Source organism: Amblyomma mixtum, chromosome 1 (assembly GCF_055824585.1).
Source record: "Amblyomma mixtum isolate Tamu chromosome 1, ASM5582458v1, whole genome shotgun sequence".
Lineage (NCBI taxonomy): Eukaryota > Metazoa > Arthropoda > Arachnida > Ixodida > Ixodidae > Amblyomma > Amblyomma mixtum.
This window is the reverse complement of record NC_143012.1, coordinates 140,135,391-140,160,458: the sequence shown is the minus strand read 5'-3', so window position 1 is coordinate 140,160,458 and position 25,068 is coordinate 140,135,391. Positions and strand designations below refer to the sequence as shown.

The 25,068-nt window shown below is 48.8% G+C and overlaps 3 pseudogenes; all 3 read left to right on the top strand.

The window, feature by feature from the left end:
- Positions 1–13,919: 13,919 nt before the first annotated feature.
- LOC149367742 (very long chain fatty acid elongase 7 pseudogene) lies at positions 13,920–15,039 on the top strand (annotated as a pseudogene).
- Positions 15,040–17,831: 2,792 nt separating this feature from the next.
- LOC149367741 (very long chain fatty acid elongase 7 pseudogene) lies at positions 17,832–18,709 on the top strand (annotated as a pseudogene).
- A 1,504-nt stretch (positions 18,710–20,213) lies between these two features.
- LOC149367740 (very long chain fatty acid elongase 7 pseudogene) lies at positions 20,214–24,461 on the top strand (annotated as a pseudogene).
- Positions 24,462–25,068: the final 607 nt, after the last annotated feature.

The following is a 25,068-nucleotide window of genomic DNA, read 5'->3' as shown; positions in this document are numbered from 1 at the left end:
TAGAGCCACCCAAAGTAGTTTACAGAAGTTCAAAAAACATACGCGATATACTAACATCGTCAAAGACCAATTTCTCCGAACCCGTAGGCTGCCATCTATGTAACAAGAGTCGCTGTAAAGTATGTCTGCACATGACCACATCTCATAGCGTCAATAGCACCGGTTCACTCTTTCGTCTAAGCATTCGCGGTGATTTCAACTGCGATACTGCAAATGTCATCTACCTGCTGCAGTGTACCGTATGTAATTTACAATATATAGGTCAGAATGAAACCCCGTTTAGATTACGCTTCATCAACCACAAAGCCCGCGTATACGCGTAACACAGCGTCTGTGAGCGCCTGTGACGTAGTTCGCTCCGCCCTGCACTTTGTGTCAGTGCGTTTTTGTTCCAACGCGGCATTTCATTCAAGCCCTACCGAGCTTACCGCTATCAAGGCATGTCCAACTCACTGGCCACTCATTTGATCACATTTCTGCTACAATTCTGAAATCAGGCTTTAAAACTAATCATGACCGGGAAATTAGGGAGTCTTACCTTATCTATAAGTTCAATACAGTGTCTTCTGGTTTAAATGAAAGCACAGGAAAATTGAGTTCCATACCCTCTTAATGCCCAAATATTTCATTTTTAGGTCAATGTATTCTGGTTCGTCATCAGTTTCGTTTCTAGATTTAGTAATAGATATTCTTTCTACTGATTATACTGTTAATTGCCTCCATGTGTTTCATTGATCATGTGTAGCTTCTTCCTTCTTCATTCTCGCTGCTCAAGACGGTCACTTGTCATCTTAGGACTGATTATAAGCAAAGTACATTGTCATGTTTATTATATGTAGCTAACACAGCAGATAGACTAAATTTCGCAAAGTAACTGTTGTGTATTGTGGTTCATTTATCATCTTGTGATTGGCACTGTGATTCATTTATTGTTCTGTAGACATGCGCCGGATGCTTTTTACCGAATTTTTTGGCTCTGTTATCCTGTGCGTTGTTCTTCCCTATATATATTGTGCCATCCCTCTCGATCCAGACATTCTGACGAAGGCCGTTCCACGGTCCAAACGTCACTGTATTGTTTCAAGCGTTTGAAACGTTGGTCTACGTTCTTACTATATATATATATATATATATATATATATATATATATATATATATATATATAGGTGGCGAGAGCATGAAGTACTTGACTGCTTACAGGAGTATACCGGGTGTTTTTTTAGAAGGTCCAACATTTTTAAAGAAAGGTAAATTCGTTTAGATTTATTTTAACCCTGGGGCTATACTGAGGGCTACGGCGGACGCCAGCTAAGAGGCAATCTGCTTTAATTAGTTCACTGATTAACAGAATACGTTAATTAACAGTAATTTTCAGGTTCTACTTCTTCCTCGCACCAGAGGTGTCCCGCCAGAGACGGTTTGTTCACTTGAAAACTGAAGCGTTCCTTAGCACCAAGCGTGCCCTGTCAGAGACCGTCTTGTGAGGAGTTGAGATGCAGGGGTAAGGCGAATACTTGAAGTTTATGTACAGATATTTACATTGCATACAAGTTTAGGCGCTAGAGACAAATTAAACAGCAAAGGACAAACAACAAAAAGGCGGTACTGGCTAACACTAGGGGAGGCCCCTACTCGGCGTAGCCGAAGATGCAGAGCATCTCACCTTAGCCCAGAACCCCGCTTCCAGCTCCGGGGCCCGGTTTTAAAGCCCTAAAGGCCCGGCCCACATTTGGTAGCTTCCAATCATGTTGCGCTCTTAACATGATTTTCTCTTCAAGGGCATGGCCAGCCCTCCGGCTTCTAAAAGGTAGACCACCCTCTCTACCAGAAAATAAAATAAAAACCAACACAAATATACATTCGTGCCAGCACGTGCGCGAATCGGTACCGCGGGGCGATGGACACCCGTATTCCCCGGCGGATTCGCGAGCGACCGCGTTCCGAGAAAGGAGACGCTTCGCTTTGAGCGCCCCCAGCCGCGTACCGATGACCCCGCGTACACTAACGATCCCTTACACGCCCTTCCAAAGATTCTACAAAGGGCTCAAATGCCACTTTTAGAATTACAACAAAGAAGGGATCGGTACGGGTCAAAAAACCACCCTGTGGGTGACATACCGCAGCTACGCCAGCACTGGCACCAACAAAACCAAAAGCAAAATAATGCACACAGGCACCAACACAACATTACGCAAAATGCTTAGGGGCACCAAGAAAACATAAGGAAAATGCACACTCCAGTACACACAGTGGCATGCCTGCCGTGCGCCGTAGCTCGGCGTCCAAGTTGGTGGGTTGCACCCAATTCACCATCTCCAAGTACACACTCGTCCTCACGAATGGGCACACATGCACACAGACACTCGCAACCGGAGCGTTCATTGGCACTCATATTGGGTCCGTAAGCGGCCACGTGAGCCTCCTTAGTCGCACTGTGCGTCCCTGTGTGCGTTCGAGCCACCACGCGTCTCAATCGACACGATTAACGCCTAATGGCCGCTTCGCTCATTAGACTGGTGCCACAACGGGGCAAGAACTCAACAGCTGGTGCCCTCCAGGATCAAACACGTCCCGGTCCTCGATGGGTCCAAACCCCTGATCACAAAACGCACCTAAGGGCACGCTCTCTCCGGCGCGCCAGTACGAGCCGCGTACTGCGTAAAGAGCAAAGCCCTTGTCCCGTCTGATCATATCAGTGCGACCACTTTTGCCACACGTGATTTGCCGTTCTGCAGCACGGAACGTACTGTTCCCAGCGCCGACTTCCAAAGTGAATGCCACGCACCTGCCTCCTGTTACTCTGCCTCGCTTGGAGCCATTGGCATCTTCCTGCACGGGCAAACCTTGAAATTGCCGCTCCCTGCTTGATCGGCGCTTGCCGACTTCGTGGCATCGTCTAACTCTGAGGCTGTATGAGGTGACTCGTAGTCACTTGATCCGAATTTGCCTTGAGTCAAGTCGTCACGCATTTCCTTGTCCTCGAAGGACCTGGTGGCACACACGTCGGGTGCATTCAACAACTGCCCGGCGCTCGGTCCCGTCGGCCCATCAGGCCAACCTTCGTTCTTTGCCTCGGATGGAAGGTTCCTGGCATCAATAGCGCTACGGGACACTTTATGCCCTATGCCCGACATGGTGTGCCGCTGCGGCAACGCTAGACTTCCTCCTTTCACTCGTTCGCTGATCTGGCGTCTGACTTCACTGACCGTTTCCTGCTGAACAAAATGCTCTTTTTCGTAGCTGGCTTGAGACTGCGTTTTTGGAATTGTCAGACTCAATTCCAGCGTTCCTGAACTCGCGTCCGTGTCCCAGGTGTCATTTGGGGTAGAGCTACCCTGTGCAACTGGATCGTCGGAGTGCGCGTTCACCGCCTCTAATACCGCGACGCTGCGTTCCGTCACGATACTTTCTTCCACTGCGATTCCAGCTTCGCAGAAATCTGGCTCACTTTTTACTTCTGCCTGGCTGTTTTCTTGACCTGTGCTTGACGGCATAAGCCTTTGTCTTCCAGCACTGGCGGCCTCACCGCTCGGGAGTCGGAGCAGTTCTCCCTGGCTAGTTGACTAGCTCTCCTAGACTCTTTGAGCTTAGCCAGCTCGAGCTCAAGCTTCTGGCGCCTTGCTTCTAACACCTGCAAATCCTGAGGTTTTTCCTCGCATAGCGGCGCCTTTCCTCCATTCACTTTTGCAAGCTCAGCCTGAAAATAAGTTAAGCGCGCCTTCGCCAATTCCACTCGGTACCTCACATCGAGTGAGGGTCGGTATGGATAACCTTCCATACCGCCGTCTGTACCCCTCAACTGTCCTACCGGCTCGAACACATGAACAGGGCCGTGAACAATGCGACGAAGGAAACTCACAGTTTCGATGCGTCGATCCGCATTGCGACCTCCTCGACGTCGCAGTCCACCGCCACTTTCACCGGATGCTGCGATGAGCTGTCGCACGCCGCTAGTCCTGTGCCCGTTGTCGTCACGTGCGGTGACCCGCCGGTGACCGTCAAGTTCTCGACGCGCTGCTTTTCTTAACCGGATGCAGTCCCGCGTCGCTGGACTACTGCCGTGGTCCTTGCATCCTTGCCGCCGTCTCTCCGCAAGTCCGTTCTCGAACGCTGACCTGTTGCCTTGTCGTCGCCTTTCTCCCTGCCTTCAATCTTTTTCCTGCGCCGTCTTCCGATGACCGCAGGATCCTGTCGACTGCGCCAGTAAATTTCAGGTTTTCTATGTTCCTTCCTCGCACCAGAGGTGTCCCGCCAGAGACGGTTTGTTCACTTGAAGACTGAAGCGTTCCTTCGCACCAGGGGTGCCCCGTCAGAGACGGTCTTGTGAGGAGTTGAGATGCAGGGGTAAGGCGAATACTTGAAGTTTATGTACAGATATTTACATTGCATACAAGTTTAGGCACTAGAGACAAATTAAACAGCAAAGGACAAACAACAACAAGGTGGAACTGGCTAATACTAGAGGAGGCCCCTACTCGGCGTAGCCGAAGATGCATAGCATCTCACCTTAGCGCAGAACCCCTCTTTCGGCTCCGGGGCCCGGTTTTAAAGCCCTAAAGGCCCGGCCCACATTTGGTAGCTTCCAATCATGTTGCACTCTTAACATGATTGGCTCTTCAAGGGCATGGCCAGCCCTCCGGCTTCTACAAGGTAGACCACCCTCTCTACCACAAAATAAAATAAAAACCAACACAAATATACATTCGTGCCAGCACGTGCGCGAATCGGTACCGCGGGGCGGGGGACACCCGTATTTCCCGGCGCATTCGCGAGCGGCCGCGTTCCGAGAAAGGAGACGCTTCGCTTTGAGCGCCCCCAGCCGCGTTCCGATGACCCCGCGTACACTAACGATCCCTTACATTAACTTTTATAATTTTAGTTTTAGGGGATATGTTGTATTTGCTGAATTGGAGATCGTCTTCCAAACAGTCCAGCCAAGAAAAAAAATTCGCATGAAAAAATTTTTTGCCCGCGTTACGAAGCGAGAAAAAGTCACCCTGGTAGGCAGCTTCACACTGTAACATAGCGTCTGTGAGCGCCTGTGACGCAGTTCGCTCCGCCCTGCACTTTGTGTCAGTGCGTTTTTGTTCCAACGCGGCATTCCGTGAGGCCGCGGAGCGAAGCGCACCAAGCAGCGATAGCGCAGGCCGCCCGTCCGGGCTCCAGGTGATATCAGCCGCCGTGTGACGCAAGGCGCAGGGCGGAGCGAATAACGTCAGAGGCGCTCCCGCCGCTGAGTTGCGGTGTGAAGATGCCTACCAGGGTGACTTTTTCGCGCCTCGTAACGTGAGTGAAAATTTCTTGAATTAAAATTGTTTTTTCTTGGTTGTACTGTTTAGAGGACGATCTCCAATTCTGCGAATACTTCATACCCCCTAAAATAAAAATTAAGGAAGTTTATTAACATATTTAGTTCATCACTGAACTAATTAAAGCAGTTTTCCTCTTGCCTGGCGGCCGCCGTTGCCCTCAGTATAGCCCCAGTGCTAAAATAAATCTAAAGCAATTTCCCCTTTTTTTAAATTTTGGACCTTTAAAAAAAAAACACCCGGTATAGCGTAGTTTCGATCGGAAGACCGATCTTCTTCAGAGTGATTTTACTTTGTTACCACATCCCCTTTCTGGGGTGGGCACAGAACTGGTAAGTGAGAAACACAAAGCACATAAAAATACACAAAAAATATAGTGGGAGTGCGACCCACACGGAAAAAAAGTGCGATGAACAGGTTCTTAGTAAGAGAATACAACGTCCAGATGCGGCCTCTGTTTTGTTAAGCACCACAGGCTTGCATATTGACATGCGTGTCCAGCTATATATATACAGGGTGTTTCACCTAAGACTTTCTGCAATTTTTAAAAGTAAGCTATTTGAATTAGATGCGCGCTTTTTCTGGCATAGCATTGTCAGTGGTGTAGTACATCATAATTCAACTAAGACGTGCTAACTAGCAGGCTTGTTAACCAATATTTAATAATAACTTTTAAACTATTACCGTTGGGCTCCTTAATTATTCAGAGGCATGTAGCCCACCGTAAGCAATGTCCATATCCGTTTTTAGAATTTCGAGAACGCGATTATCCTCGGCACTGTGGCCCAACAAATTTTGGCTATTTCGACGAGTTAGGTTCACTGGAGAGGTTGCTTTGCCTGCAAGCTTCTCAAACCGCATGTATTTTGGCGCGATGTAAGCGAAATTTGTTGGGCCACAGCGCCGAGGATAATGGCGTTCTCGAAATTCTAAAAACGGATATGGACATTGCTTACGGTGGGCTGCATGCCTCTCAATAATTAAGGAGCCCAACGGTAATAGTTTAAAAGTTAACTATTAAATATTGGTTAAAAAGCCTGCTAGTTGGCACGTCTTAGTTGAATTATGATGTATTACACCACTGACAATGCTATGCCAGAAAAAGCGCCCATCTAATTCAAATAGCTTATTTTAAAAAATTGCGGAAAGTGTTAGGTGAAACACCCTGTATATATATATATATATATATATATATATATATATATATATATATATATATATTCTGATTTTGACGAAGGCCATATATATATATATATATATATATATATATATATATATATATATATATATATACATATATATATATATATATATATATATATATATATATATATATATATATATATATATATATATATATATATGTATATATATATATACACACCAGCAAGAGTGAAATCCGAGAAAAGGGGAAAGAGCAAAAGAGAAACAACAGTCGTCATGATGTCACAGCATAGCACCAGGAACCTAATTCCAACCATCGAAAAATCTGCGTTCTTTCTGCGTCAAAACGACCGACGGCATACTCACACACTTATTCCCTGCACGCGCAATCTTCACCGCCTCGATTATTTCCCTAACTCCCTGGTCCTTATTCTTACTATCAATCGTGCATTGATTGAATGCTACATCTACATCTACAGTTTTTACCGCAGTTTCGACAGTGCAGGCTGAAATGACCCTGGTTTCCTTCATTTACGTTGCTATTGTGTTCTCTCAATCTTGTATTATCGCATCTGCCTGTCTGTGAGATATATTCGCGGCCACACAACAGAGGCACGCGATATACAACACCCTGTGGACAAATGACAAAGCGGTTTTGATGATTAATACCGCAAGGGCTCGCCTTGGTTGCGATAGGTCTGTTGCATAAAACTGATAACTTTAACGGTACAGAGAACACAACTTGAACGCCTATTCGCTTTCGGATTCTGTTGAGATTATGTGATGTCTGATGTATGTACGCGACTACATATACTTTTCTGCGGTCTTTCTTCTCGCGTCCCACTCTTTTCTTCCTAAGCGTGCCTTCAGCAGCAGCGCAAACAAGGGGTTCAAGGTAGCCAGCGTCATAAAGCTGCCTAATCTGTAGCGCCAGGGCTACACGGATTATAAGTGCACAATACTTAGCGCATTTCTGATACAGTATTTCACTATACCTCGTTTTATCAGCTTTGAATGTGCAGATACCGCGGGGAGCGGCGATTTTTTCTCTCGAGGTTTATAACTCTGACCGATGTGATCGTTAAAAAACTTGAGTCGTATGTCTAAAAACCTGACAGAATTCTCATGGGACATTTCATTCGTGAAAGTTAATGTAGACAAGTTCCGCCTAAAAACATCAAGTACATTTTCAGCATTATGGGTAAAGTTCACCTTGGCGTCGTAAATTGTGATTAAAAAGTCGTCCACGAATCTAAAAACTTTTAAAACGCTCCTCCCTTCAAGAAACCTTGCAAGATTTCTATTATACATGGCAAAAAAAAGATCACTTAGTACTGGAGCAATACACGATCCAATGCGAAGTCTACGCTTTTCCAGATAGGTACCCTTGTCCCAAGTCGGGAAAGTTGATTTCAAGTATACATTGAGCAATTCTGAAAATCTGTCTGCAGTTGCTAAAGCTACGAAAAGAAATTGTGCCAAACATGTCAGTGGCTTGTTCTAGACAAAGTAATAAAGCGTATTGTGGTAAAGAGTAAAAAAAAAATCTTTTATGTCAATTAAAATGGCTGACACATTTCTATTCTCGTTACTACGTGACCATTCAATAACATCTGTGGAATTGTTAACTAAAACTGGGTCATTAATTTTAAGCACCGCCAGCTCCTCCTGCAGGAAAAGAGCGAAACATTTCTGCTAAGCACCTTTTTCCGAGATAATCACACGAAGCGGATAGGATTCTTTATGCGTTTTGGCAGAAAAGAAGACATCTAGGCTAAGTTTATTTTTCTATCCAGGATCTGCTTGGCAAGATTTTCTGTTGTCTTTACTGCTTGCATAAGCTTTTTACCTTAGCTTTTTAAGAGCATCTTTGGTCCTTTCTGTCAAATTGACTGCTAATGGGTTCCCGAGCTTTCCTTTGAAGCAGATCATGCGGAAACACAGCAAAACCACCCTTTTTGTCTGCTTGGAGAGCACGAAGGCGATTGTTACACACATAGCCCGACACTGTGTTCAGCGGCACAGTCCTTTTTAATCGCACTGACCGTTCAAAAACGTCCACGCCTTGGGAGACACAGCCGTTCTTTTCTTCCTCCGGTGCTAGTATGGCTACTGGTCGGACCATTACCCACAGTTCGGGGGCGAACTTTTTTGGTTCAAACCCACATTTTGGGTCAAGCTGGAGAGTGCGAAGGACGTCCACCGGAAGATTCACGTCGCCTTCAATGTGAACGGGATTACAGGACCTCACCTTTTTCTTAACAGGCTGAAGTGCTCGAGGTCTCGGTAGGAAACATTGCCAGAGACCTTCCGTTGATGGTCCAGGAGTCGCCGGTGCTCCTGCCAGAGGCGCAGCACTGCAGAACGACGTGCAGTTGCGTTAACTTGCACAAACAGATACTCCCTGTTGAGGCGAGCCTGTCTTCTCTATTCAGACCGCAGTATCTTAGGGCCCTTGTCGCGTGTCCAACAGACGGATTGATGGCTCCGAAATTCATCCGGAGCATAGGCGGTAAAATCTTGCTAGGTATGCAGAACGAAAGTGTGGGAGCCTGGCAGGCCACATTGGCCGCCAGTGAGAAAAGTGCAACAGGATTGTGGCGAAAGGGCCCTTGCCGGACGCCGAGCGCGGCCGGGCAGCGGGCAAGAAGGAACTGAGGCTGGCCCCGATCCCGGCACAACAAGCCTTTACCATAGAGTAATATAGAAGTAAAGAGCGGACACTCCCGTAGGCCCCAGCGGCCGACTTTTGTGCACAGCGCACCTAGCGGACCCGGGGAAACGCACTGGCCTCAGAGATGATAGGCATAAACAGGAATCTTGGAGGCTCTACTGTCAAAACCTGGTGGTGGGCATCTGCCCTTGACGCAGCTTTGTTGCCTCTTTGGAAGTGCTTAGGAAGAGCCGCCGCCGCCGCCTTTAAGGCCGACAGCTGCAGCTTCTTGTTGGAAAGTTCACGGGGTGGAAGAAACAGCCGTCGCAGCACCACAGCAGTACACAAAACGGACGTGCCCACGAAGCTTGCAGACGCCGCAAAAAAATACAGCCGCTCACACCGTCGGTCCGTCGCACACTGCCGCCTGGACGTGCTTGCCCGTTGGCTTGTGCTCTTAAAAGACGCCGCTGTTGCTGACGTAACTGCGGCCGTAGGCGCGCAGCGCACGTCACTGCAAGTCAAGATATGCCAAGACCATACTCTTTTTCTTTTTTTATTTCCACGTTCAGTGCCATCTGGCGGAAACGGGGAAGCGCCGCAAGCAGCATCTTTATATAGCAAGCACTCATGTGACAAGCGACGTCACGGACAGACAACGTTTCAGGCATCCGATAACGCAGACACATGACAACGCAGACAACGCATGATAACGCAGACACATGACGCGGCACAGACGCTATCAGCACAAGGATGGAGATAACTTAGAAAAGAGGCCGACGTACTAGAAACATGATCCAAGATTGATGCTTGCTGGGCTAGTTGGTTAAAGATGACTTCTGTGGCAGCGCAGGGACGGGATAGGGACGGGATAGTAAAGAGCGCTACTTTATTTATTTCACCATCTCGTGTCCGCTATGCATGCGGGCACGAGATGCTAAATTTGTCCGAAGAAATCACAAGGCTGCGGGAAACGTACCTTGAAAAGTTCAGTAAAATCCGGGGAGGCAGAAAGAACGCCTGAGTTGCTACAACGGGTGCAAACGTCCGGTTACTTTAGAGAGCTTTACAATAGGGGGACCCTATTGGTTCAGGGGATAGGAGAATAGCGTGGCACCATCGCGCATGAAGAGGACAATATCCCCCTCGCCCCTCCCACATCCTCACTGATCGACTGGGTTTCCTTATTCTAAAATTACCTTTTATTTCGACAGCTTGACGCCATCCGAACATCTTGAGGGGATGCTACCTTAAGGAGGTAGGGAAGGAATTTATTTATTTATTTAATATACACCTCAAAGGCCCCAGGTACGGGGTATTACATGAGGGGTAAACTTGTTACATGAAGAAAACAAACCGAAAAAGTGTTCCATCACTTATTTCATGAACAAAATAATTTTTCAATGGATGGCTTGAAATATTGTGGCTTGTAGTGGTGCACGGCGTCTACGGGGAGATCATTCCAGTCTTTTGCAGTCTGGACGAAGAATGAAAAAAGATGCGCAGAAGTATGGGCAGATGGCGGGTAAACACTTTTGGTGTGGCTGACACGCTGCGAGGTCCGGTGAGAAGGCTGGATGACGGAGTTGGATGGTTGTGAATGATAAAATTGGTGGAAGAGGCAAAGTCGAGAAATTCAACGTCGAGTGACGAGAGCTGGCAGGTTAGCTTGAAACTTTAGATTAGAGACACTAGTGCAATAGCTGTAGTTAGAATAGGTGAAGCGAGCAGCACGATTCTGCACTGATTCGAGAGTGTTAATAAGATATGATTGATGTGAGTCCCAATAGCGCATGCGTGTTCTAATTTTGGTACGCTAGATAGGCCATAAGTTTTACAGACGGGGAGGCGAGTCTTAGGTGACGGCGGAGGAAACAAAGACATCGGTTAGCATCGTTAGTGACTGCTGATATGTGATCGGACCAGGATAGATCGTGGGTTATGTTGATACCTAAGTACTTGTATGAATGGACACAGGTGATTGCCAAATCAAAAATGACGTCACTGGGTGATGGGTAGGAGCGCTTTCGATGGAATGTTATGAGAGATGTTTTATTATTATTGATAGTCATTAGCCATTTATTACACCAAGATTCAATAAGGTTTATATCATACTGTAATGCGGTTACGTCAGTGGTGCTGCGGATGGGGCGATAAATTACACAGTCATCTGCGAACAAACGAATGTTGGAAGATGTTATTCGATAAGTCATTGATGTAAATGAGGAAGAGTAAAGGACCGAGAACAGTACCTTGAGGCACTCGGGATATGACACGGGACATTTGGGATGAGCACTTGTTCGCATAGACGAATTGCTGTCTGTTAGTAAGGAAGGAATGAATCCAATTCAAAACTGAACGGTTAATATTTAAAAATGAAAGTTTTGCGAAGAGGCGTTTGTGAGGAACCTTATCAAATGCTTTTTCGAAGTCAATGAAAATTGCGTCTAAGGGAATGTCACTGTCAATGGAGGAACTTAAGTCGGGAACAAACAATGCTAGTTGGGTTTCGCAAGAGAGTCCTTTAAGAAAGCCATGTTGGCTAGGGTGAAAGAAATTGATCGAGTTTAGGAATTTAATTGTGCTAGAGTAAATGATATGATCCATTAATTTGGAAACGACACTGATGAGCGAGACAGGATGGAAATTTTGGCATAGGCATGAACCTTTTTTTGGAACTGGAATAATCTTACCCACTTTCCAGTCGGCAGGCACCACTCCAGATGACAGGGATTGCTGAAATATGCGAGATAAGAGCACACTCGCGACATTTTTTGTATTTTTTAGCATTTTAGAATTGACTCCATCAATACCAACTGATGACGTGGGCTTGAGTGACTCGATGAGCATCAGAATGCCGTAATGCACAATTATTCTGGATGAGAGCGATACGTGGAGCAAACGGGCTATTTTATTCTATTTTATTTTCCGCCAAGATATACCACAAAATGCTTCGTGGCTGCTTACGAACTATCTCAAAAAAATGTTAGCGTAGCCCCCGCCTTCGCGACATGGACTTCGTCCCATGGGGCCGCTTTTAGGCTCTGTCTCCAGTGTGGTCGATCTTAACGTCCACATGGCGTCACGTTAGCTTTCCAACACTTGCCGCTGGCGTCTCTTCCCTCCCTACTTTGTTGCCAAAGTAGCCTTAGAGACTGGTGAAGTGCGGGCTTGAAGCACGTTTTCAAAGATGCATGTTATGTTTGTAGCCTACAGGATACAGCAAGGTGGCAAGCATGCGTTGGTGAAAAACGATGCTCCAAACCTTTGTAATAACTGGTACTCGTGCGTTCATATTCTTCTTTTCCTGTCTAGGAAGTTTGTGCAATCCGTACGCAGATGAATATTCAGTTTTCTGTTATCAGCTGAGCGCTCTTTCCGTTTGTGGGCACATACTGTCCGGTATTGGAGCGCGAGTTTGTACTTCATAACCAGGCGCGAACTGTTCCTTGCTATTCGATATTTACTGCAGAAATCTAATGCACAACTGCGAATACGCACGTAATGAAATAGAACGAGGTCCCGAAGAGAAAAACAATTGGTACATTCTAATTAGCAAACAACCAAAAGATATTAGCTACTTCAAGGCAGATGGTAACAAAAATAAATAGGCATGAATAGAAAAACCACAAAAGGACGTCAACCACAAGCAGACACCATATAAACTTGAGATGCTGACAAAACGCATAAAACAGCAGATCTAAAAAAATTGCTGCATCAGCAGGATTATTTTAGTATAAATAATAGTTACTTATTAAGGATATGAATGCATATGAGTAATAAAAAGCGGACTAACAGCAATACTCCATTACACTTTCAAACCAGTTCATTTGACTGCAGTTTTAAATGGTGATGGGGAATAACTTGTTTTCACAATATCAGTAGTAGTAGTCATCTCAATACTGCGCAGAAGTTCCTCGAAACTTGCGGCGCCGTCATCGGATTTATTGTCTTTATTAGAGACGGCCTGCGCCAACTAGCTGTTATTGCGCAAATTAGCTAAGCCACAACATAGACATAAAAGCATTACTATAGCACCGCTTGCTAGAAGAAACGAGGACCTACCTTCCATCCCAGGTAAGATAAAGTAGTCTATATTTAAGGCCTGCCTTTATTTATGTGCAGAGCAGCGAACGGGCGTTGCAATCGTCTTTTTTTGGGGGGCTGCGCCCTTCCCACGGAGCAAAGCAGTAAGCTCCCTTCACTTTATCATCGGCTCCTTTTTTAGTCTTCACTCTGGGCCTGCATATCTCCACTTCCGCAGCTCGCCGCCAAAACGAAGGCTGCAGGCATCGCCGGCACGTTCCATGCGATGCTATCAACGAACAGCTCTCAGACTCTACGTGCAGCCACCGCACCACTCACTGCCCGAGCCCGCGGGGCACAGATAACAACAGCGCGGCGAGCGAGCGCGTGCTCGCCGCTGCACTCCGGACCGGACGTGGTGGGCAGAGACGAGAACAGAAAATGATACACAGGGCTGCAAAGCTCGCCACGCATGCAGTACTGCTATCCACGTCGTGCACCACGAAGGAAGAGAGAGTCGCCTCCTATCAAAAGTGCTGCAAGCGTTCCTCCGCGGATGACCCACATCTCCCCTATATCGTCTATTGGGTGCGCAACACTCTTACCGTCGTCACTTCTCGCCCACTTAATTTGTGTTTCCCGCGAGAAAGCAACGGTATCCGGTTAAGCGTCGAAGAGGAGGAGCTATTTGCTTTGCCCTCGCGTTTTCACTTTCCTTTGCAACGGCTACCCCTCGGTTCAACTCTTGTTTATTTAACGGTAAGCTCCCGCGCAGAGCGCTCCTTGGAACCGAACGGCTGCTCCGCCAAGCAGGCGGTGCTCGATCCCGGGTGCGGGCAACCGTTTAGCGCCGACTGCACGATGTCGGGCTTCGAGAAGATCTCCACCAGCGACTATGGCGAGTTCAGCTGGCTCAGCCGCCCACTCTACCCACGCTCGGACCCACGGACTCGGGACTGGTTCCTGGTGGGGAACCCCTTCTTCATCACTCTGCTCTTGGGAGGATACCTGTACATCGTGTATCGCGCCGGGCCCCGATTCATGGCTAAACGCAAGCCGTATGACCTACGCAGCGTCATCAAAGTGTACAACTTGGCTATGATTCTAGCCAACGTCATCGTTGGTTACAACGCCTTGAAACTCACGTACTTGGCAGACTACAGTTTGTTCTGCGAGGGCATGACCTACTCGACCAAAGAGAATGCACTCGAACTCCTCGGGTGGGGCTACATTTACTTCTTTGTGCGCTCTGTTGACCTTATGGACACCGTCTTCTTCGTGCTGCGCAAAAAGTACACGCAGGTTACTCTCCAGCACACGCTCCACCACGTCCTCGTTTTGGCCAATGGCTGGCTTTGGCTCACCCTGGGCGGAGACGGCCATTCCGCGTTCGGGGGCCTGTTGAACATCAGCATCCACAGCATCATGTACTTCTACTACTTCCTGGCGGCGTGCGGTCCAGAGTACCGCAAGTACCTCTGGTGGAAGAAGTACCTGACGAGGGCGCAAATCGCGCAGCACCTCATCATCATCGTGCACGGACTCATTCCGCTATTCTACGACTGCGGATACCCTCGATTCTTCATCTACCTGGCGCTGCCGCAGGGTCTGATGGGACTGGCGTTCTTCTTAAACTTCTACGTGCGGGCGTACAGGAGGCGACTGGGCAGGGGCACCGTAGCTGATCAACCGGCTAAAGAACTGGACAGTGATGCCTCCACACTCAAAGTAGAGTAAGCGGCAGCGCTGCGACTTCCCCAGTTGTGTGTGTTGTCAAACATCGAGTGTGATTTGGAATGTCACCGTTTTGAAATCGCGCACTGTCTTTCAAGCCACTAATCGGCCACGCAGAAGACCACTCCACTAACGCCACTCCTCTGTGAACCAACCTCGCGCTCAGCCCAGGAACAGGCCGCTTCAAACAGATCAGTGTTGAACTGCTGAATGCAGTGCGCCTTCTCAGCCCCGAAATCGTGTGTACTCTTTTTAACTACACGACAGCGCCAAACAGAGGAGCCCCAAAGCATCTTCTGTATGCACCTTCATCGCCAGTCACACCGGAAAGTTGTGTTGGGCTGATGTGCGTTCTGTCAGTTCCAAATCGGAAAGAAGTACTGGGTGCATGGAATAGACTTCCTTGAAAAGTTATCTGCTCCGCTATACGTTCGACCTCAAGACCGCCTCTGGAAGAAGCTTTCGGCGAAACGATCTTAAATATGAACTGCTATCAGGAATGGCTCGAAGTGAATACTTCTATTAGTTGTGGGGACACCTTCAGCGAAATGTAACCTTTCTATCTGCCGCTAAACGCATTCCCAGCAGTTGTCGGAAAATCATTCCCGTCCAAATTGTACTTCAGCCGGACTTTTCGTGACAACGCAGCAACTCACGTTATTGAGAGTTCGTCCCGATGGGCCCGCACGTCACCGCTAGTCCCCGGAGGCCAGGCATGCCATCTGTAACGGTCAGTCAGCGCAGAGGTTGACGCGCGCGAAAGAAGGCCGCTCAGGCTTCGCGCGCTTCCCTGTGAAGCCGGGCAGCCGCGTAGCGCGTAGTTTCACCCCTTTCGTTTTGCCGGCTTGCGGAGTGGGCAAGGGGCGGTGCTGAGGATGCTTGCCCTGCTTTCTTCGGCGGCGGCGGCCTCTGCAAGCCAGCTGCGTAGACCGAACTGAGTCGAACGATTTGGCGGCGAAACGCGGGGAACAGCGAGTTGACAGCACTATCGTTAACCAAGACTTACAAATTACATGAGTGGGTGTTTAAAACGTAGCACGATCCAAAAATCCAGTGGTCACGGGGGCACTGGAATTGAGGACTTGAGCTGTAACTTTTCACTTTGTTATTAATTTGCGGGGCCACATGCATTATGCTTGGAGCCAGCTATTATACAACAGTCCTCAGGTCCACATGCTTAGCGAAACAGATGCTCTGAGGACTAAAAGAACTACAAACGTTAATCGCAGTTTTTAGGCAATTCTCGCTAAGGCTATCAAAATAACTGTATATTCAATGCCCATTTCAGGGAAATGCAGCGTTTAGTGTGCCTTTTCCTTTGTATTTTACAAAATACCTGACTAATGGCTACCAGATCTATATACGGATGCATGGACTCGCGATTATGTCTGGTTCTTTTTAAAAGATGTCCATTTTACGAATACGGATCGCACTGCTTGACAATACTCGCGCAAAGATGGCACTCGTTTTTCATTTTCACTATCTCTATCTCGAGTGATCATGCTCATGACGAGCCAGTGTGCTGGCAGGATGTCTAACAATAGTTCGCAGTAGCTGTCGCTGTACTCTGCTGGACAAGGGAGACCAACAGTTTCAATGTTGGAGTGCTAGTCTTGAATATTGCTAGAGTGTTTTGCATCAACAGATTTGTAGCGGCAGAAGCATTTACGAAATAGGTTGCCTGTTCAAATGTTTATGAAATAGGCACGTCAGTTATCAGTGTTAGGACAGGCGAGCGTCGACGTAGCTGATCTCACATTGAATCGCATAAGACGGTCGACTTAAACTAATACATGCACATGCTTCAGCACAACAGGGTTTGAAACGTAGGCACACTATTAAAGTGAGAGTGAGGACGACTCCATTCCGTAGTAAAATTCGGTTGTTCGGCCGCTTATGACTCTGTGCAGGTGTGGTCATCACTGAGAAATTTGGAGTTTTAAATTGATTATCTTTTCCTAGTTCTCGGTGTATACTGGATACATTGCGGCACAGAAGAGATTTATAGACTCCATATTTCTGGCTGTATGTGGTGTGCTTCAGCGACGAGCAAACAGGGAAAGTGCTTGGCGTCGCAAAGTTTTGCAGTGGCCCGTTGCTGCGTAGCAATTGGTAGTCTTTTCTAGCTCACAAAAGCACCGTTTTCTGCTCTCTTTCTCACGGAAGCGGGCTAGCGTTCCTAAATATAAATAACTGAATAATTAACTGTTAGCACAAGGCACGTCGCTACGCGGTGGAAAGCAGGTATTACATGTGCGCGTTGCAAGGAATTTCTAAACTCGCCTTTCTGATAGCATCTCCACCCGGCCGCAGCTCGCCACCAAAGCGTAGGCCGCAGGCATTGCCGGCACGTTCCTTGCGATGCTATCAACGAAGCGCTCTCGGACGGTGCGTGCAGCCACCGCGCCACTCACTGCCCGAACGGCTCGGCGCAAACAACAACACCGCGGCGAGCGAGCGCGTGCTCGCCGGGCCACTGCGGTGCCGACATGGTGGGGAGAGAAGAGAAGAGAAAATGATACACAGGGATGCGCAGTTCGCCAGGCATGCAGTATCGCTATCCACGTCGTGTACCACGGAGGAAGGGAGAGTCGCCTCCTATAAAAAAAACGGCTGCAAGCGTTCCTCTGCGGCTGACCCACATCTCCCCTATATCGTCTATTGGGTGCGCAACACCCTCACCGTCGTCACCTCTCGCCCACTTAATTTGTGTTTTCCGCGAGAAAGCAACGGTATCCGGCTAAGCGTCGAAGAGGAGGAGCTATTTCCTTTGCCCTCGCCTTTTCACTTTCCCTTGCGTCGGCTACCCCCCGGTCCCCCTCCTTCCCCTTGTTTATTTAAAGGTGAGCTCCCGCGCAGAGCGGACCTTGGAAACTAACGGCAACTCCGCCAAGCAGGCGTTGCTCGAACCCCGGTGCGGGCAACCGTTTAGCGCAGACTGCACGATGTCGGGCTTCGAGAAGATCTCCACCAGCGACTATGGCGAGTTCAGCTGGCTCAGCCGCCCACTCTACCCGCGCTCGGACCCGCGGACTCGGGACTGGTTTCTGCTGGGGAACCCCTTCTTCATCACGCTACTCGTGGGAGGATACCTGTACATCGTGTATCGTGCCGGACCCCGATTCATGGCTAACCGCAAGCCGTATGACCTACGCGGCATCATCAAGGTGTACAACTTGGCTATGATTCTAGCCAACGTCTTCTTTGGTTACCACTTCTTGAAGAACTCGTACTTGGCAGGCTACAGTTTGTTCTGCGAGGGCATGACCTACTCGACCAAAGAGAACTCACTCAATATACTTTGGTGGGGCTACTTCTATTTCTTTGTGCGCGCTGTTGACCTCATGGACACGGTCTTCTTCGTGCTGCGCAAGAAGTACCAGCAGGTTACTCTCCAGCACACGCTCCACCACACCCTCGTTGTTTCCAATGGCTGGCTGTGGTACACCCTGGGCGGAGACGGCCAGTCCCTGTTCGGGGGCCTGTTGAACATGAGCATCCACAGTATCATGTACTTCTACTACTTCCTGGCGGCGTGCGGTCCAGAGTGCCGCAAGTACCTCTGGTGGAAGAAGTATCTGACGAGGGCGCAAATCGCGCAGCACCTCATCATCATCGTGCACGGACTCATTCCGCTGTTCTACGACTGCGGATACCCTCGATTCTTCATCTACCTGGGGCTGCCGCAGGGTCTGATGGGACTGGCGTTCTTCTTAAACTTCTACGTGCGGGCGTACAGGAGGCGACTGGGCAAGGGCGCCGTAGCTAATGAAGCAGCTAAAGAAACTGACGGTGATGCCTCCACACTCAAAGAAGAGTAAGCGGCAGCGCTGCGACTTCCCCAGTTATGTGTGTTGTCAAACATCGAGTGTCATTTGGAATGTCGCCATTTTGAAATCGCGCACTGTCTTTCAAGCCACTAATTTGCCACGCAGAAGACCACTCCACTAACACCACCCCTCTAAGAACCAACCCCGCGTTCTACCCAGGGACGGGCCGCTTCAAAAAGATCAGTGTTGAACAGCGGAACAGAGCGCGCCTCCTCAGCCTCGAAATGGTGCATAACTACACGGCGGCGCCAAAGAGAGCATCCCCAGCAGCATCTGCTGTATGCACCTCCATCGCCAGTCACACCGGAAAGTTGTGTTGGGCTGGTGCGTGTTATGTCAGTTCCAAATCGTTAAAGAAGTACTGGGCGCATGGAATAGACTTCCTGGAAAGGTTATTTGCTCCGCTATACTTTCGACCTCAAGACCGCCTTTGAAAGAAGCTTTCGGCGAAATGGTCTTAAATATTAACTGATATGTGTAATGGCTCGTAGTGAATACTTCTATTACTATTGGGGTCATCTGCAGCGAACTGTCACCTTTATGCTGCCGCTAAACGCATTCCCAGCAGTTGTCGGAAAATCATTCGCGTCCAAAGTGTGCTTCAGCGGGTCTTTTCTTGACAACGCAACCACTCACGTCCTTGAGAGTTCGTCAGGAGTTCGTCAAGCAAACAGAGAAAGTGCTTGGCGTCGCAAATTTTTGTAGTTGGTCGTGGCTGCGTAGCAATTTGTATTCTTTTCTAGCTCACAAAACCATTGTTTTCTGCTTTCTTTCTCACGCGAGGAGGCTTACCTCCCTGAAAATAAATAACTGAATAATTAAAGGTTAGCACAAGGCACCTCGTTATCTGGTGGAAAGCAGGTATTACGAGTGCGCAGTGGAAGAAAATTTCGAAACTCGCCTTTCTGATAGCATCCCCACCCGGCAGAAGCTCGCCACCAAAAGCAAGGCGGCAGGCATCGCAGGCACGTCCCTCGCGGTGCTACCAGCGAAGCGCTCTCGGACGGTGCGTGCAGCCACCGCGGCACTCACTGCCCGAGCGGCTCGGCGCAAACAACAACACCGCGGCGAGCGAGCGCGTGCTCGCCGCGCCACTACGGTGCCGACATGGTGGGGAGAGAAGAGAAGAGAAAATGATACACAGGGGTGCGCAGTTCGCCAGGCACGCAGTATCGCTATCCACGTCGTGTACCACGGAGGAAGGAGAGAGTCGCCTCCTATAAAAAGGGCTGCAAGCGTTCCTCCGCGGGTGACCCACATCTCCCCAGTATCGTCTATTGGGTGCGCTAAGCCCTCACCGCCGCGATCCCTCGCCCACTTCCTTTGTGTTTTCCGCGAGAAAGCAACCGTCTCCGGCTAAGTGTCGAAAAGGAGGAGCTAGTTCCTTTGCCCTCGCCTTTTCACTTTCCCTTGCGTCGGCTACCCCCCGGTCCCCCTCCTTCCCCTTGTTTATTTAAAGGTGAGCTCCCGCGCAGAGCGGGTCCTTGGAACCGAACGGCTGCTCCGCCAAGCAGGCGTTGCTCGATCCCGGGTGCGGGCAACCGTTTAGCGAAGACTGAACGATGTCGGGCTTCGAGAAGATCTCCACCAGCGACTATGGCGAGTTCAGCTGGCTCAGCCGCCCACTCTACCCGCGCTCGGACCCACGGACTCGGGACTGGTTTCTGCTGGGGAACCCCTTCTTCATCACGCTGCTCGTGGGAGGATACCTGTACATCGTGTATCGTGCCGGGCCCCGATTCATGGCTAACCGCAAGCCGTATGACCTCCGCGGCGTCATCAAGGTGTACAACTTGGCTATGATTCTAGCCAACGTCTTCTTTGGTTACCACTTCTTGAAGAACTCGTACTTGGCAGGCTACAGTTTGTTCTGCGAGGGCATGACCTACTCGACCAAAGAGAATTCAGTCAATATTCTTTGGTGGGGCTACTTCTACTTCTTTGTGCGCGTCGCTGACTTTATGGACACGTTCTTCTTCGTGTTGCGCAAGAAGTACCGGCAGATCACTCTCCAGCACACGTTGCACCACGCCCTCGTTGTGTCGAATGGCTGGCTCTGGTACACCCTGGGCGGAGACGGCCAGTCCCTGTTCGGACTCCTCTTCAACATCAGCATCCACACCATCATGTACTTCTACTACTTCCTGGCGGCGTGCGGTCCTGAGTACCGCAGGTACCTCTGGTGGAAGAAGTATCTGACGAGGGCTCAAATCGCGCAGCACCTCATCATCATCGTGCACGGACTCATTCCGCTGTTCTACGACTGCGGATACCCTCGATTCTTCATCTACCTGGGGCTGCCGCAAGGTCTGCTGGGACTGGCGCTCTTCATAAACTTCTACGTGCTGGCGTACGAGAGGCGAATGGGCAAGGGCACCGTAGCTCATCAAGCGGCTAAAGAAATGCACAGTGATGCCTCCACACACAAAGAAGAGTAAGCGGCAGCGCTGCGACTTCCCCAGTTGTGTGTGTTGTCAAACATCGAGTGTCATTTGGGATGTCCGCGTTTTCAAATCGCGCACTGTCTTTCAAGCCACTAATCCGCCACGCAGAAGACCACTCCACTAACGCCACCCCTCTTTGAAGCAACCTCGTGTTCAACCCAGGGACGGGCCGGTTGAAACATCAGTGTTGAACAGCGGAATGCAGTGCGCCTTCTCAGCCTCGAAATCGTGCATAACTACACGACAGCGCCAAAGAAAGAAGCCCCAGAAGCATCTGCTGTAGGCACCTCCATCGCCAGTCACACCGGAAAGTTGTGTTGGGCTGCTGTGTGTTCTGTTAGTTGAAAATCAGAAAGCAACGAAGGCACTGGTACTGGGTGCATGGAAGAGACTTTCTTGAAAAGTTGCATGCTCCGCTCTGCGTTCGACCTCAAGACCGCCTTTGGTAGAAGCTTTCGGCGAAACGATCTTAAATATGAACTGCTATCAGGAATGGCTCGAAGTGAATAATTCTATTACTTGTGGGGACACCTTCAGCGAAATGCAACCTTTCTGCTGCTTCTGGTTCTGCATGCATTCGAGCAATTGTAGACAAATCACAGGTGTCGAACGTGCACTTGAGCCAAACTTTTCTTGACGGTGCAGCAAATCGCATCCTTAAGAGTTCGTCGCGATGGGCCCGCACCTCGACTCTCGTGAGCGAATTTTCTGAGATATCAAGATGGTTACCCAGACGTTGGTGAAGGGCTTTGTGGCACTGCCTGACAAAGAACACTCTAAGGAAGCATGCGATCGAAGATTGAAGCGAGAAGAAGAGTCTCTCTTTCTCCGTATACCTTTCTGCTTGCTCTGGTTAGCAGTTTTAAAGGTTCTTCTTCCCTTTGTCGGAGCGCAAAGCAAGAGATAGCGAGGCACAGCGCATTATCTCTCCTCCGGATATTGTCGATATAGCGCCGACAGCGACGAAAGCAGAACAGCGGTGCACCGCAGCAGAAAGCTACCGACCTGTATGCAGCATCTTCACGGACAAAGCGAAAAAGGCGTCTGCTCGCTCGGGGGTCGTCGCGGTGGCCCGCCGCCTAATTGCGAATGCGCGCCGCACTGCTGGCTCCGAGAGAAGAAGAAGCGGGCCACCGAAGCTCGGCAGGGTTGCGCGCCGTTCGCGGATAAGTGGAGTTACTTGTTCCGTGCCCCGCGGCGGAGTGTCGGCCGCTCTTTTCTTTTTTTTTTTCCCTCAGGCCAGGCACGCCAGCTGTAACGGTCAGACCGCTCGCGGTTGGGGCGCTCAAAAGCAGGCCGCACAGGCTTCGCGCGCTTCCCTGAGAAGCCGGGCAGCCGCGTAGCGCGTTGTTTCACCCCTTTCGCTTTGTCGGCTTGCGAAGTGGGCAAGGGGCGGTGCTGAGGATGCTTGCCTTGATTTCTTCGGCGGCGGCGGCCTCTGCAAGCCAGCTGCGTAGACGGAACGGAGTCGAACGATTTGGCGGCCAAACGCGGGGAACCGCGAGTTGACACCACTATCGTTAGCCAAGACTTGCAAATTACATCAGTGCCTGTTTAAAACGTAGCACGATCCAAAAATGCAGTGGTCAGAGGGACAGTGGAATTGAGGACTTCAGGCGGAATTTTTAGTTTTGTTTTTAATTTGAGGGGCCACATGCATCATGCTTGGAGCCAGCTATTACACAACAGTCCTCAGGTCCACATGCTTAGCGAAGCAGGTGCTCTGAGGTCCAAGAGAATTGCAAACTTTTGTCGCCTTTTTTAGGCAGTTCTCACTAAGGCTATCAAAATAAGTGCATATTCAATGCCATTTCAGGGAGATGCAACGTTTGTGTGCCTTTTCCTTTGTAATTTACAAAATACCTGACTAATGGCTACCAGATCTATATACGAATGTATAGACTCGCGATTATGCCTGGTTCTTTCTAAAAGATGTACATTTTACGAATAGGGATTGCAATTCTTGACAATTCTCGTTCAAAGATGGCACTCGTTTTTCATTTTCACTACCTCTATCTCGAGTGATCGTGCCCGCGACAAGCCAGTGTGCTGGCAGAATGTCTACGAGTGATTCACAGTAGCTGTAGCTGTACTCTGCTTGACAAGGGTGACCAGTTTCAATGTTGGAGTGCTAGCCTTGAATATTGCTAGCGTGTTTTGCATCAACAGATTTGTAATTTACGAAATGGGTTGCTGTTAAACAATTTATGAAATGAGCAGGCACATCAGTTATCAGTGTTAGGACAGGGGAGCGTAGACGTAGCTTATCTTACTTTGGATCGCATAAAAAGGTCGACTTAAACTAATACGTGCACAAGCCTCAACACAACGGGTTTGGAAACATAGGCACACTATTAAAGTGAGAGTGAGGACGACTCCATTACGTAGTAAAATTCGGTTGTTCGGCCCCTTATAACTCTGTGCGTGTGTGGTCATCACTGAGAAATTTGGAGTTTTAAATGAGTTATTTTTCCTGGCTCTCGGTTTATACTGGCTACATTGATTGTGGCGTTCCGAAAAGATTATGGGCTCCACATGATTGGTGGCTGCAGGTGGCGTGTTCCAGCTTCAGCGTTCAGAGTTTTGTTGTGGCCCGTGGCTGGGTAGCAATTTTATTCTTTTCTAGCTCACAAAAGCACAACATTCTGCTCTTTTTCTCACGGGAGGAGGCTAACGTTCCTAAAAATAAATAATTGAATAAGTAACTGTTATCACGAGGCGCGTCGTGATGTGGTGGAAAGCAGGTACTACATGTACGCACTGCAAGGAAATTTCTAAACTCGTCCTTCCGACAGCATCTCTCGTGAGGGTTGTCTCGCCGCAGGCAGCCTAAAGGGAACCGCTATTCGCAGGAAAGTTGGTTTCGCCGCATGCTACATTTGTTTCCTTGCCCCACACGTACCAGAATGCTGTTCATGTGCTGTACCGTGTAATACTTCGTATTGCTGCAATGTTCGCGACAGAGGAAAAACAGGAGGCAAGAAAAGAATGAATGTCCTCTCTCGGATCGCATGCTCCTTGCCTCACGTTCCTCAGTTAACGTACATTCAGCCGGTCCTATGCGCACAACAGCTAATGGAACACGAGCGATGGGACGTCGTGTCTCTTGCTATGACCGATTCCCGAGGTTCATCTTCTCGTCGTGTAACTGAAGCGCTCTCGGTGGCTGTTACGGCTGCGTGTTTCTTCTTTGGGAGACAGTTCTTTTGGTTCTCAATAGGCGATGAAAAGTTTGAAAAGGAATATGTGGGGCTAATGACATGCAACGGGTGTTGGCTAGTCATAGGAGTACAATTGTGAATTACTAAGTGTAAATTTATTCCTTTTAGCGCGTCTTTTAAGCGATGTAACTTTTTTGCTGATTGCAATAAAGAACTGTCGTTGAATCAACTCAGTGATATGGTGCATTGCTTCTTTCTTTTTGAAATGCCTTCCTATAGAGCTTAATTGATCATAATCATCATCATAGGCCGAACTATACCCACTGCGGAGGAAACGCCTCTTTCATATTTTTCCAATTAACCCTCTCCTTTGCCAGCTGCGGCCACCGTATCCTCGCAAACTTCTTAATCTCATCCGCCCACCTTACTCTCCGCCCACCTTGCCTTCTCTTCCGTTACTCTGAAAGACCAGCGGTAATCTTGGCTACACTACATGCCCTGCCGAAGCCCATTTCTTCCTTTTGATTTCGAACAGGATGTCATTAACACGCGTTTGTTCCCTCACCCACTCTGCCCGCTTCCGGCTTCATAACGTTACGCCTATCATTTTTCTTTCCATAGCTCGCTGCATTGTCCTTAACCTAAGCCGAACCTTTTTCGTTAGCCTCCACATTTCTATCATGGCGAGACACCTTACTCAAAGGAGTTCCGCTATCTCCAATTCGGCGATGTCATTTTCAATTACAC